At 39.7% G+C, this 14,690-nt stretch overlaps 1 non-coding gene across 1 annotated transcript; it reads right to left on the bottom strand.

Annotated features, from left to right (window-relative positions):
• Positions 1-4,626: 4,626 nt before the first annotated feature.
• LOC114417599 lies at positions 4,627-4,733 on the bottom strand. The gene has a single exon (XR_003667858.1). It is a non-coding gene; the product is annotated as a small nucleolar RNA R71 (small nucleolar RNA).
• Between the last annotated feature and the right edge of the window lie 9,957 nt (positions 4,734-14,690).

Here is a 14,690-nt window from a genome sequence, read left to right as displayed (position 1 = left end):
TAGCTACGCCGCCATCACGATCTACAAGAAGGAAAAGAAAGGGGTAGACTCTTTCACGAAAATCTAACTGCACCGCACACAATTCGTCTCATAACCACTACATGCAAGTAAAAGGGGTATCTTAAGGCTTTTCATCTCTGGTAATCAATTACACAGCCTTGGTAATCGATTACCAGAGGCCAAACTTGAATCACACAGCTTCAGGACATGAAAACCTGAAAAAGGCACTGTGTAATCGATTACACATAGCTGGTAATCGATTACCAGTGACCCATTCCTCTGTGTAATCGATTACATAGACTGGTAATTGATTACCAGAGGCCTCCACAACCTGTTACCTTCATTTCTAAGCCTGGTAATCGATTACACCCCCTTGGTAATCGATTACCAGAAGCCCTCCTAGCTTCCTGACCTCGTTTTCAAGCCTGGTAATCGATTACACCCCTTGGTAATCGATTACCAGAGACCATCTTAGTCTCCTGTCTTCATTTTTAAGCCTTGTAATCGATTACCCACCCTTGGTAATCGATTACCAGAGCCCATATCCCATATATCACACAGATTCACAGCTGGCCAGCCACCACACAAGCCTCCTTGCTTTGTGGTCTTTGTTCCTTTTATCTGTTGACTGCCAGGAGCTTGCCTGTTTAGGTACATCACAGGTTCTCACTGACTGACTATGCCGGGGTTGGGTCGGGATTGGTCAAGCTTGGTTTTGGGCAATAGCACCCCACCTGACGTCCCCAAGGTCTCCTAACCCCCCGCGACATATCTCCAGGTACCACTCTGTGGTCAACGAATAAAAGCAGGAAGTTTCACCCTTCTACACTTCCTCATCTCAAGCTTGTAGGATTATGGGGTACCCATCACATGTGGTACTAGGTGGCGGTCGGGCGATGGTGCACAACAAGTTTTCCACATCCACAAATCGCGCATAAACCCACCATCCCCTGTTGCCCACCTCCAACTGAGCTCACGTACTCCCACGTAACCCATATCCTCGTTTCTCTCAACACCGGGTCCCCATCAATCCTCCCAAGCTTCCCCAACATCCAAGTAATTCAACATTCAAACAGCACAAACTATCACAGCCAAGAAAACAGGGCAAAGGCAGAAAACTCTGCCCAAAACACCAACCAAAATCACAGCTTTTCCCACTTAAAGACCCCAGTAACATTTCCTTCGTTCCAATTCGTTAACCGTTGGATCGACTCGAAAATTTTACTGGAAGTCTCTAGTACATAAGCCTACATTTTGACCGTTGGGATCGGCTAGCAAACATCCAGAACTCATCCTGCACCACTCTTTCCACAACCAGCAAAACATAGCATTTTTCTGCACTTATGCAAAATTCTGCTGCACAATTTCATAGCAAAATTCTGCATAAAGTGCAGATTTCGAAAACCACACTTCCCCTCATCCAATCTTGCCCAAATCAAATCCTACAAGTCGCAAATCATGTATCAATCATGTCTAAACCAAAGTCAAGCTTCAAAACACAGCAACACAAAATCTAGGTGTCCAAAACCCCTCAATTTAATGGATTTTCTAGGTTTGAGAAGTAAAATTGAGAATGAGGTAAATTTGAAGCAAACTCTCACCTCACACAAGTGCATAACATCAATTTAAACTTGTTCAAACTGGATTTACACCTAAAATTTCACCGAATCAAAATTTGACTCCTCAACACCCAATTTACCCTAGAAATGGCTCTTTGTTCACTTTGGTCATTTGTTTTTCTCTCTAGCTCAGCCTAACCTTTTTCACATGTTCTAAATGGCATTTCAAGCTAGGATTAACTCATTTTAACCTCCATTTACCACAGAATCCAGATTTAACCTTCCAACTCTCAAAGCCTCACTCTTTTTCCACTCATAACACCACATTCCCACTTTCTAACCCTAGGTTAACTCTATCCTTCATCTCTAACAGTTTTCCATAAGCAATTTCAGCACATAAACCTCACAAGCATCATCATGAAAACCCTAAAACAGAATGGGTATGTTTAACTCATCCAAACATGGCAAGTTCAACATGCTTTCAACAAGTTTCTTCACAAATAACTATCATGAAGCAGAAAACTAGCAAAACTACCCATCATATCTCCCAAAACCTCATGATGTGCCATCATTTTCTTCTATTTTCTAAACCCTTTTTGCACCATTTTAATTACTGATTGGTCTTAATTGTCAATTAATCAGGAAGTTTTATTATTTGGGCTCATTTAGCTAATTTGATGCTTTTAATCTAATTTCAGGAATTAATGAATATGTTGTTCAGTGTTTATTTCGTTTTGGGCCAGAGTATTGTAAATAGGGCCTAGTGACTTTGAGTGACTCTTTTTAAATAGTAGCCTTGGGATTCGTGCAAGGCATTCTAATTCTGTTATGCTACTCATTATTCAGAGCTTTTGTTTTAGGGTTTTTGTTTTTCTGCTTTGATGCTTCTGAGTTCGTAATGCAATTTTACGTTTTCTGCTTCTAATTACAATTTCGTTCTTGCTTCTTCTTCTACTCTCATTTACGTTTCTGTTCCATTTTACATTTCTGTTCGTTTACGTTTCTGTTCATTTACGTTTCTGCTTCATGTTTCAATTGCGTTTTCTGTTTGAATCCATGGAAGGCTAGATTTTCTGGTGTTGTTTCCTTTTGAGGACAAAGCCCAACTCTCTTTGAGGTTTCGCTTGTCATGTGGTTTCCTGGCAGTTCTCCCTTCACCAGTATCCCAAATTCGTGAATATTAATCAGTGCACGCTTCGTGTTCGATTAATTGCCTCTGAGCCTAACTTGTGTTCATGCTTAATGGACGAAGGGCTAACTGGTGTATGTGGTGCCTGATCACGTATTGAAAACCCTAAGTTGATTTTCGCTTAGTAAATTGAAATAGGGTTGGATTAAGTGGTTGACTGTTAGGGACGAATTCTCCATAACCCAGGATAAGAGAATGACTTCTGAATCAGAGGAAACAACCCGTTTTTAATATTAGTAGTTTCGTATTCCAGTTTACTTGTTCTGCTCTTTAATCACAAAACAAACAAACCCCCCCCCAATCGTTACTGTTACTGTTACTGCAAGTATATTATGAACATTTGGTTTGTCACTGCTCGTTGGGTAACGACCTAGGATCACTTCCTAGTTACTGCATTTTCATGTTTATTTGATTCAAGTACGGCCTCGATCAAATTTGGCACCGTTGCCGGGGAACAGTGTCCAAAGGTTCATAATAGCTAGCTAGTGTTGTGTGTTTAATCCTTTCGTGTTTTATGTTTAATTGTTAGTATTGTGTTAGTATGTGTGTTAGTGTTGTTTAGTGTCCTGGTATTTTGTTTAATGTGTGTTCTGTTTCAGTTTTCCCATTAAGCGTTTCCCCTGTTTCAGTCTTGGGTGTTTTGCTGTGAAGATTGTGCTTGCGGCAAAAACAGAGTAGTAGTAGTAGAAATCAATTAGAGACAGATTTTAGCGACCACCCATGCTGAATTATTTGAGATTTTTTGTTTTAAGTAGCTAGGATTGTTATTTTTGGCTGAATTTTTTTGTGGTAACTTCTTTTAATCCATATTTTGTGGGAAAAATAGCTAGAGCCTTTAGTTTGTTCAGATTTGAAAGTTCCAAAAAACTAGCAAATTTTGTGTTTGTCAAAACTTCAAACGGCCATAACTTTTGCTCCGGTTATCAGAATCGCAATTATTATATATGAATTTGGGGTAGAAAAAAATTTCCTACACTGTGGAAGCCCGCCGTAGGCCGGCTGAGGTCTCCATCGTCCAAAAAAAAAGCGACTCTGTCAAAAGTTTTTTATTTTTCAAGTTTTATTCACTTATTTTTCTTAACTTACCATTTTTAGCTTTCATAGTTAGACTTTGAATTTTTGTCTGAAATTTTTTGTGCTATCTTCTCATCATTTTATAAGGTTGCTCACAAAATTTCAAGTCATTTGGATATCATTTGAGGGTAGCTGTAGTTCAAACCTACACCTTTATTTACATGATAAGGCAACTAGTTGTGTGCATGCTGAATGTAGTGTATGACTAGAGGCAATCCATCTGACTTACAACCCTTTGATCCTGAGATAGATAGGACATTTCATAGATTAGTTAGGCATCATTTTATACCTTTTGATCATTCTGAGCATTCCATTACTGGTGAATCTGTGCATTCTGTTATTGGTGATTTTGAACATCCTGATCTTGAGCATTATAATTTTGAGCATTCTGATTCTGAGCATTCTGATTTTGCACATTCTGAGAACATGGCACAACCTCCACCCCGTGAGAAGACTCTAAGGGAAATGGCTGCACCTGATTTCACCTATGAAAGCTTGTGCATCCAATACCCTGATGAGGATGTCCCATATGTTCTTAAAACTGGATTGATTCATTTGCTTCCAAAGTTTCATGGCCTTGCAGGTGAAGACCCGCACAAACATTTGAAGGAATTTCATATTGTCTGCTCCACCATGAAACCCCCAGATGTCCAAGAGGATCACATATTTCTGAAGGCTTTTCCTCATTCATTAGAGGGAGTGGCAAAGGATTGGCTGTATTACCTTGCTCCAAGGTCCATCACGAGCTGGGATGACCTTAAGAGAGTATTCTTAGAAAAAAATTTCCCTGCTTCCAGGACCACAGCCATCAGGAAGGATATCTCAGGTATTAGACAACTTAGTGGAGAGAGCCTGTATGAGTACTGGGAGAGATTTAAGAAACTATGTGCCAGTTGCCCCCACCATCAGATTTCAGAGCAGCTTCTTCTCCAATATTTTTATGAAGGACTCAGCAATATGGAGAGAAGTATGATAGATGCTGCCAGTGGTGGAGCCCTTGGAGACATGACTCCTGCTGAAGCCAGAAATTTAATTGAGAAGATGGCTTCCAACTCCCAACAGTTTAGCGCCAGAAATGATGCCATAGTCATTAGAGGAGTGCATGAGGTAGCTACAAGCCCATCTGCCTCATTTGAAACTAAGAAGCTTGAAGGCAAACTGGATGCATTGGTTAACTTAGTAACCCAGCTGGCCTTGAATCATAAATTTGTTCCTGTCGCAAGAGTTTGTGGTTTGTGCTCCTCTGCTGACCACCATACAGACCTTTGCCCTTCCATGCAGCAACCTGGAGCAATTGAGCAGCCTGAAGCTTATGCTACAAATATTTACAATAGACCTCCTCAACCTCAGCAGCAAAATCAACCACAGCAGAACAATTATGACCTCTCCAGCAACAGATATAACCCTGGATGGAGGAATCACCCTAACCTCAGATGGTCCAGCCCTCAGCAACAACAACTGCAGCCTGCTCCTTCCTTCCAAAATGCTGCTGGCCCAAGCAGACCATACATTCCTCCACCAATCCAACAACAGCAACAACCCCAGAAACAGCCAACAGTTGAGGCCCCTCCACAACCTTCCCTTGAAGAACTTGTGAGGCAAATGACTATGCAGAACATGCAGTTTCAGCAAGAGACCAGAGCTTCCATTCAGAGCTTGACTAATCAGATGGGACAATTGGCTACCCAATTGAATCAACAACAGTCCCAGAATTCTGACAAGCTGCCTTCTCAAGCTGTCCAAAATCCCAAAAATGTCAGTGCCATTTCATTGAGGTCGGGAAAGTAGTGTCAAGGACCTCAACCCGTAGCACCTTCCTCATCTGCAAATGAACCTGCCAAACTTCACGCTACTCCAGAAAAAGGTGATGACAAAAATTTACCTAACAATTTCTGTGTAGGTGAATCTTCTTCCACAGGTAATTCTGATTTGCAGAAGCAGCACATTCCCCCTCTTCCATTCCCTCCAAGAGCAGTTTCCAACAAAAAAATGGAAGTGGCAGAGAAAGAGATCTTGGAAACGTTTAGAAAAGTAGAGGTAAACATACCTCTGTTGGATGCAATAAAGCAAATTCCAAGATATGCCAAATTCTTGAAGGAGCTGTGCACTAATAAGCGAAAGCTTAAAGGAAGTGAACGAATTAGCATGGGCAGAAATGTCTCCGCATTGATTGGTAAATCTGTTCCTCAAATTCCTGAAAAATGCATAGATCCAGGTACATTCAGCATACCTTGTATTATAGGGAATAGTAAGTTTGACAATGCCATGCTAGATTTAGGAGCCTCTGTTAGTGTTATGCCTCTTTCAATTTTTAATTCTCTATCTCTAGGTCCCTTGCAGTCAACTGATGTGGTAATTCATTTAGCTAATAGAAGTGTTGCCTATCCTGTTGGTTTCATAGAAGATGTCTTAGTGAGAGTTGGTGAACTGATTTTCCCTGTTGATTTTTATATCTTGAATATGGAAGATGGATTTTCTCAAGGATCAGCTCCCATCATTCTAGGCAGACCCTTTAGAAAACTGCTAGAACTAAGATAGATGTTTATGCAGGCACACTGTCTATGGAATTTAGTGACATAATTGTTCATTTTAATATTCTGGATGCTATGAAATACCCATCTGAAGATCTTTTTGCATTTCGTGCTAAAATAATTGACCATGTTGTTGATGAATACATGACTGATCTTTATTCTAATCTGCATGCCTCTCACTCTTCATGCATTGAGTATGAAATTGTACTTGATCATATGTCTGAATTTGATGCTGAGAGTGAATCTGAGAGTGATATTGATTGCATGACTGGTGGTGGTGTTTTACCTCTCGAGATTGATTTTATAGAGTCAGATAGGACTAACCATGTTTCAGGAAGTACACATACCTCTGACTTTCTTTATGAGGTAAAGGCTAAGAAACCATCTCCTTCTACCACTGTCCAGCCGATCACACCAGAATTGAAGCCTCTGCCATCAAATTTAAAATATGCTTACTTGGATGATAGCAAGAGTTTTCCAGTGATTATATCTGCCTCCCTTGCTGATGAGAAAGAGGAGAAGTTGTTGTCAGTTCTCAAGAAGCATAAGAAGGCTATAGGCTGGACCCTGGCGGACATTCCTGGTATTAGCCCATCCACATGTATGCATCGAATAAATTTAGAGGATGGAGCTAAACCAGTAAGACAGCCACAAAGAAGACTCAACCCGATGATTCTTGATGTAGTGAAGAAGGAGATAACCAAGCTTTTGCAAGCTGGAATCATTTATCCTATCTCCGACAGCCAATGGGTGAGTCCCGTCCAGGTAGTCCCAAAAACGACTGGCCTCACAGTGATCAGAAATGAGAAGGAGGAGCTGATTCCTACTCGGGTGCAGAACAGTTGGAGAGTCTGCATTGACTATAGGAGGTGCATGATTAGTATTTTCAGTGATTTTTTAGAAAATTGCATAGAGGTGTTTATGGATGATTTCACTGTATATGGATCCTCTTTTGATGGTTGTTTGAATAGTTTGGAAAAAGTTTTGAATAGATGCATTGAAACTAACCTTGTTCTAAATTTTGAAAAATGTCATTTTATGGTTGAGCAAGGTATAGTTTTAGGCCACATTATTTCCAATAAGGGTATTGAAGTAGATCCTGCAAAAATTTCTGTTATTTCACAATTGCCTTACCCCTCTTGTGTGCGAGAGGTGCGATCTTTTCTTGGTCATGCAGGATTCTACAGGCACTTTATAAGGGATTTTAGCAAAGTAGCCCTTCCACTGTCCAACTTTTTGCAAAAGGAGGTGGAGTTTGACTTTAATGACAGATGCAAAGAGGCTTTTGATTGCCTCAAAAGAGCGTTGACTACCACCCCCATCATCCAGGCACCCGATTGGATAGCCCCTTTTGAGCTTATGTGTGATGCATCAAATTATGCATTGGGGGCTGTCCTTGCTCAGAAAATTGATAAATTTCCCAGGGTGATATATTATGCTTCTAGGACTTTAGATGCTGCCCAAGCGAATTATACTACTACTGAGAAAGAGCTTCTAGCCATAGTTTTTGCTCTTGAAAAATTTCGATCTTATTTGCTTGGTACCCGCATTATTGTTTATACTGACCATGCAGCTCTAAAGTACTTGTTGAAGAAGGCTGATTCTAAGCCTAGGTTGATCTGATGGATGCTCTGGCTCCAAGAGTTTGACTTAGAGATCCGTGATAGGAGCGGAGCACAAAATCTAGTTGCTGATCATTTGAGTCGGATCGAACGTATATCTGATGCAGATTCACCTATTCGGGATAATTTCCCGGATGATCATTTGTATATACTGTATAGTATTTCTAACTCTCTTTCTACTCCCTGGTTTGCTAATATTGTCAACTATTTAGTTGCTTCTGTTTTTCCTCCCTTAGCATCTAAGGCCCCAAAAGATAAAATTAAAAGTGATGCTAAGCATTTTATTTGGGATGACCCCTACTTGTGGAAATTGTGCAGTGATCAGGTCATTAGACGGTGCATTCCAGATCATGAGACTGACTCAGTCCTGCAGTTCTGTCATTCTTCCGCACCGGGAGGTCATCTGGGTGTTCAAAGGACAGCTCGCAAAGTGCTTGATTGTGGTTTTTATTGGCCCACCATCTTTAAAGATGCGTGGAAGATTTGCAGCACTTGTGAGTAGTGTCAGAGAGCAGGAAATACACTTACATGGCAACAACAAATGCCTCAGCAACCTATGCTATTCTGTGAGGTGTTTGATGTCTGGGGTATAGATTTCATGGGTCCTTTTCCTGTCTCTTTTGGTTATGTTTACATTCTCCTTGCAGTTGACTATGTTTCAAAATGGGTGGAAGCCAAGCCCACTAGAACTAATGATGCTAAAGTTGTCGCAGACTTTGTCAGGTCTAATCTATTTTGCAGGTTTGGAGTACCTAAAGCAATTGTTAGTGATCAAGGAACCCATTTTTGCAATAGGACAATGCATGCCCTGCTTAAAAAGTACGGGGTGGTACACAGGGTATCCACACCATACCACCCCCAGACCAATGGACAGGCAGAAATTTCTAACCGAGAAATCAAGCGAATTTTAGAGAAGATTGTCCAGCCAAGCAGGAAAGATTGGAGTACCAGGCTTGATGATGCTCTTTGGGCACATCGGACTGCCTACAAAGCACCCATAGGAATGTCTCCTTATCGGGTTGTCTTTGGAAAGGCATGTCATCTTCCAGTGGAAATTGAGCATAAAGCTTACTGGGCAATGAAGACTTGCAACTTCTCTATGGATCAAGCTGGTGAGGAAAGAAAGTTAAGACTGAGTGAGTTAGATGAAATCCGCCTAGAAGCCTACGAGAATGCCAAGTTCTACAAAGAAAAGACCAAGAAGTTCCATGATAGCATGATAGTTAAAAAAGACTTCGTGGTTGGGCAAAAAGTGTTATTGTATAATTCTAGGCTTGGACTCATGAGTGGTAAGTTGAGGTCTAAGTGGATTGGTCCTTTTGTTGTTACTAATGTTTTTCCTTATGGTATAGTTGAGATCAAAAGCGACTCTACAAACAAGAGCTTCAAGGTCAACGGACATCGACTTAAGCCATTCCTCACGAACCCTTCTTTAGTGGACGTAGTGGTGGAAGAGACTTCTTTACTCCACCCTACTCTTCCTCCACCATGACTTAGGGAGTTTTTCTTTTCCTATCTCCTTCCTTGCTTTTATTACACTTGTCCGATTCTCTTTGATGATTTAATTGTTTTTAATCTTTTAATTGTGCTACATTGAGGACAATGTGTTGTTTAAGTATGGGGGGGGGGGGGAGTGTTCTTTGGTTTTTCTAGTTTTGTTGGTTTTGTTAATTTGTTAGTCGTGTTAATTTGTTAATGTTGTTAGTTTCGTCGGATTTTTAGTTTAATATTTTGGGTCAATTTTGTGTGCACGTACGACTTTGCATGTTTTTCTTTGAATTATAGGATATGTTCAAGAAATGGGTAATTGTTTTGAAAATAAAAGTTCTTGACATTTTGTGACTTGAAATCCTTGATTCTTCTCTACATGTCATGATAGTTTTGAAAGCTCAATTTGAAAGTGATGAGTTTACCTTTGTGAGAATTTGAGCCATCCATCATCATAATCATTTGGTGTGTTTTGCCCCATTGATTGCTTGCACAATAGCCTTGGCTTGATTCTTGTTGATGCGTCCTAATTCACATGCATATTTGGAAATGATTGAGGCAATTTTGTTCTTATAAGCTTCTAGCCAAATGAACTTACCTTGAATTAATTCCTTTGATAGCCCTTTTGAGCCTTGTTTCCCTTTCCTTGTTTTGAAGCTCACTACAAGCCTTAAGTGAAAAACCATGATATCACCATATCCTTAAGGAATTTTGGAGCTTTGGAATTGTTTTGGGAATAAGTGTGGGGGGTTTTTGGTTTCATTGGATAACTTGTTTTGTTGGCTATGCTTCATGATGTATTTTGGGCCATACTTGATGTTTAAATTTTATCTTTACTTCTTTTTATGTTTAAATTTTATCTTTACTTCTTTTTATTTTCTTATTTTTTCTTAATATGCACTTATTCCCCATTGCTCCTCTATCCCTTTGGGATTTAGCCACTTATTCCATATTTTTCCATACCTTGTCCTTGGCCCCATTACAACCTTAAAAGACCTTTTGATCCTCATGTGCTTGTGTTTATGGGTTGATTGTCAATTTTAGAATCTTGCCAAGTTTATGTGGTGTTTGCTTTCATGGGTGCTTTGAGGGTAAATAGTAGCCTAGACACTTGTGAGATAGAGTGTATATCTTGTGAGGCTTTATCACTTTTCATTCTTGAGTTGATTAACTATTTTGCCATGATTGGGTTGCTTGGATGATTTTCATGAATGTCTTGACTTTTTGGATCTCCTTATGTTAGATGTTACCCATTCCTTTCATTCCTTGATGTTCATTGAGAAATATGTGAATGTTTTTGTTTGTCTCCCTTTGATATCCTTGGATTTTGTTCTTTGTTTCATTTTGCCCAAGAGTGCAAAAGGCTAAGTATGGGGGGTTTTGATGTGCCATCATTTTCTTCTATTTTCTAAACCCTTTTTGCACCATTTTAATTACTGATTGGTCTTAATTGTCAATTAATCAGGCAGTTTTATTATTTGGGCTCATTTAGCTAATTTGATGTTTTTAATCTAATTTCAGGAATTAATGAAACATTGGGCTTAATCCGGATTTTGGTTATGGACTTGAAGAGGGCAAATAAAGCAGCGCTTACCTTAGTTAATTTCTAATTAGGAAATTTTGCAATTTTATTTTATGTTGTTTAGTGTTTATTTCGTTTTGGGCCAGAGTATTGTAAATAGGGCCCAGTGACTTTGAGTGACTCTTTTTAAATAGCAGCCTTGGGATTCGTGCAAGGCATTCTAATTCTGTTATGCTATTCATTATTCAGAGCTTTTGTTTTAGGGTTTTCGTTTTTCTGCTTTGATGCTTCTGAGTTCGTAATGCAATTTTACGTTTTCTGCTTCTAATTACAATTTCGTTCTTGCTTCTTCTTCTACTCTCATTTACGTTTCTGTTCCATTTTACATTTCTGTTCGTTTACGCTTCTGTTCATTTACGTTTCTGCTTCATGTTTCAATTGCGTTTTCTGTTTGAATCCATGGAAGGCTAGATTTTCTGGTGTTGTTTCCTTTTGAGGACGAAGCCCAACTCTCTTTGAGGTTTCGCTTGTAATGTGGTTTCCTGGCAGTTCTCCCTTCACCAGTATCCCAAATTCGTGAATATTAATCAGAGCACGCTTCGTGTTCAATTAATTGCCTCTGAGCCTAACTTGCGTTCATGCTTAATGGACGAAGGGCTAACTGGTGTATGTGGTGCCTAATCACGTATTGAAAACCCTAAGTTGATTTTCGCTTAGTAAATTGAAATAGGGTTGGATTAAGTGGTTGACTGTTAGGGACGAATTCTCCATAACCCAGGATAAGAGAATGGCTTCTGAATCAGAGGAAACAACCCGTTTTTAATATTAGTAGTTTCGTATTCCAGTTTACTTGTTCTGCTCTTTAATCACAAAACAAACAAACCCCCCCCAATCGTTACTGTTACTGTTACTGCAAGTATATTATGAACATTTGGTTTGTCACTGCTCTTTGGGAAACGACCTAGGATCACTTCCTTGTTACTGCATTTTCATGTTTATTTGATTCGGGTACGGCCTCGATCACCCCATACCCACGAAAATCAAGAGAGAAAGAAGTCCACCCAAACCTGAAATTTCGAAGTCCCACACGTAAAAACGCGCTTCACGACTCCGAAAATGCCCTCCTTTCGCGATTTGGAGCAGAAATGGGCACCAAAGGTTGAAGCTTTGTTTGGAGCTTCAATGGAGAATGAGGGAGAAAGAAAAGCAACGTGAGGGAGAGGGAGAGAGAGCTTCTGAAAATGTGGGGCTGAGTGAGGAGAGAGAGAGAGTTGCTTTTTGGTTTTTTAAAAAAAGCTTTTTCCTCTTTTCTTATTATTTTATTTAAGCTATGCCACATGTCTCCATTTGAGTGGAGCAAAAAGGGCCCACTTTCTCTTTAGATTGTGACCCATACTCAGCCACAAAAAGTGAGAAAAATCTGACCTTTGGAACGCTAAAATCCTGCCTCGATTTGCGTGCCGTTTCTCTGGTTCCAGTTCCTCGCGTTTCTCTGCGTCCGTCGGGGCCAGTTTTCGAAAGTAATCAATATATATATCAAAACGCTTAGAATAAGACCCCGAGCGTGGTTCAGAGGTTGGTTTTGCTAAATTTTAAGTCACACGCAAAACGATGATTTTTAAACTAATTAATTAAGAATTAACCCATAACCTCCCAGTTATGGACTTCTCTTCCTTAATTAGCCTAACCCGCGTATCTTGCCCCCACTATTCCTACTTCTACCAAGAACATATATGCATATACACTGAATAATACTTATATATATATATATATATATATATATATATATATAATCATTCAAAATACATCGTTTCCAAAAATTCCGGGTAGAAATTTCCAGGATGTCACACCATCTGACAAGGTCAGTGCACACTACCCCCCATGACATACACTCCATACGACGTATGATCGTGGCCAAAAGTTAGTGCCAAAGACCCTAGAAGGTCAGTGCACAGTGCCCCCCACGAACATACACAACATCCAACGTATAAACGTGGCCAAAAGCTAGTGCCAAAGACCCTGGAAGGTTAGTGCACAGTGCCCCCCACGAACATACACAACATGAACATGCCAATGCATTTCCAACATCAATCAACATTCCATTTCCATGTCATTCACAACATAAATATCATCTCATCTCAATGACGTTTTCAACAACAACAACCTCATTTCATATTCACATATTCATCAATAATAACAATTCATGTTGACATGGTTTTTATTAACAACGTCATCTCAAATCAATATCATCATATTTATCATTATCATCACATATCAATTAAAATCCTTAATAGCGACATCAACAACAAATCGAATTTCGCACACACACACACACACACACACACACACACACACACACACACACACACACACACATATATATATATATATATATATATATATATATATATATCACATCCCATTCGTCAAAACATAATTTCTCATGAAAACCAGCATGCATATCAATAACAATTTTATCGCATCCCATTAGTTAAAAACATAATTTTCTTGAAAGAAAAATCAGCATGCAACAGGGACAGGCAGATATCTTCATAGCTAGGTTCCCTGACCCTAACTATGGTGTTAAAACGGTAAATTTTATAATAAACTCCCCTCACCTATCGTGAGCTACCCCGCGGATTCCTCGTCGCATCACTTGAAGATTCCTTTTCGTCCTTACTCGTCGATTCCACGCAAGCCTCTATCATACCAAAACGAAGGAGACTTAATATGGATTTTAGAAAACAAAGCTAACGACAATGCTCTAGGTCAAACACCCACGTTACATCATGAAAGAGTTGAGAGCATTTCGGGTTTTACAAAGGGATATCATTTGGAAATTCCGACCACGCCAATGTGACCGGGGTTCAGTGTAGGTTACGAAAATAACATGCATTTCATGAAAATATAATGTTTACAAAGTCTCTTTCTCTAGGGTTTTTTCAGAGGAAACGTAAAACATGCAACGGTGGTTCCAAAATCAGAAAAGATGCAAAGACAAACTGAAACTAACAAGAAACAAGCGTAGAACCATGGTTACCTCAAAAGAAAACGAAAGGTCAGATTAGGGTTTCGTTCTCTACTGAAACCGCAAGCCAAGTTGGAAGATTCCGCTTCGGTTGAAGGGTTCCTCTCGGTGTGGGGTTTCAATGGAGAACAATGATGGTTTGTGGTGGCTAATGGTGGCTGTGGGTGATGGAGAAAGTTCTTGGGACGTTAGAAATGGCTTTGGAAGAAAGAAAGAAGAAGAAATGGTGTTTTTCCTAAGCTACACGAAAGCAAAGGCTGAAATGCTTAAATGAGAAATGCTCTTGGGAACGGAAGCTTCACGCACACTACAGACATCTTCTCCAAGATCCCAACGGGAAGATCGTGTAAAATTGTCTTGTGAAGCTGGAGACCAAATTTCGAGATGATCCAACGGTTAACAAAGGCTGGGAAGCGTTTTTACCAAGGCTGCTACATGTAGCTTCCTCAAGAAGCTTCCCTGTGGCTTCTTTGAGATGCTTTCTCAACAGGCTTTTTTGAGAAGCTAGATCCTTATCTACCCACACCCTTCTATTAACTAAATTAACCTCCTTGAAAATAATTACGAATAAAAATAACACAACAAATAATCAAACATCAAACATAATTACTAATAATATATATATATCAGGGTGTTACAATATACCTATTAGGTGTGATAATACAAGTGCAATCAAT

Source organism: Glycine soja, chromosome 6, assembly GCF_004193775.1.
Source record: "Glycine soja cultivar W05 chromosome 6, ASM419377v2, whole genome shotgun sequence".
NCBI lineage: Eukaryota > Viridiplantae > Streptophyta > Magnoliopsida > Fabales > Fabaceae > Glycine > Glycine soja.
The sequence above is the reverse complement of the archived record's forward strand: the minus strand, read 5'-3'. Positions and strand labels throughout refer to the sequence as shown.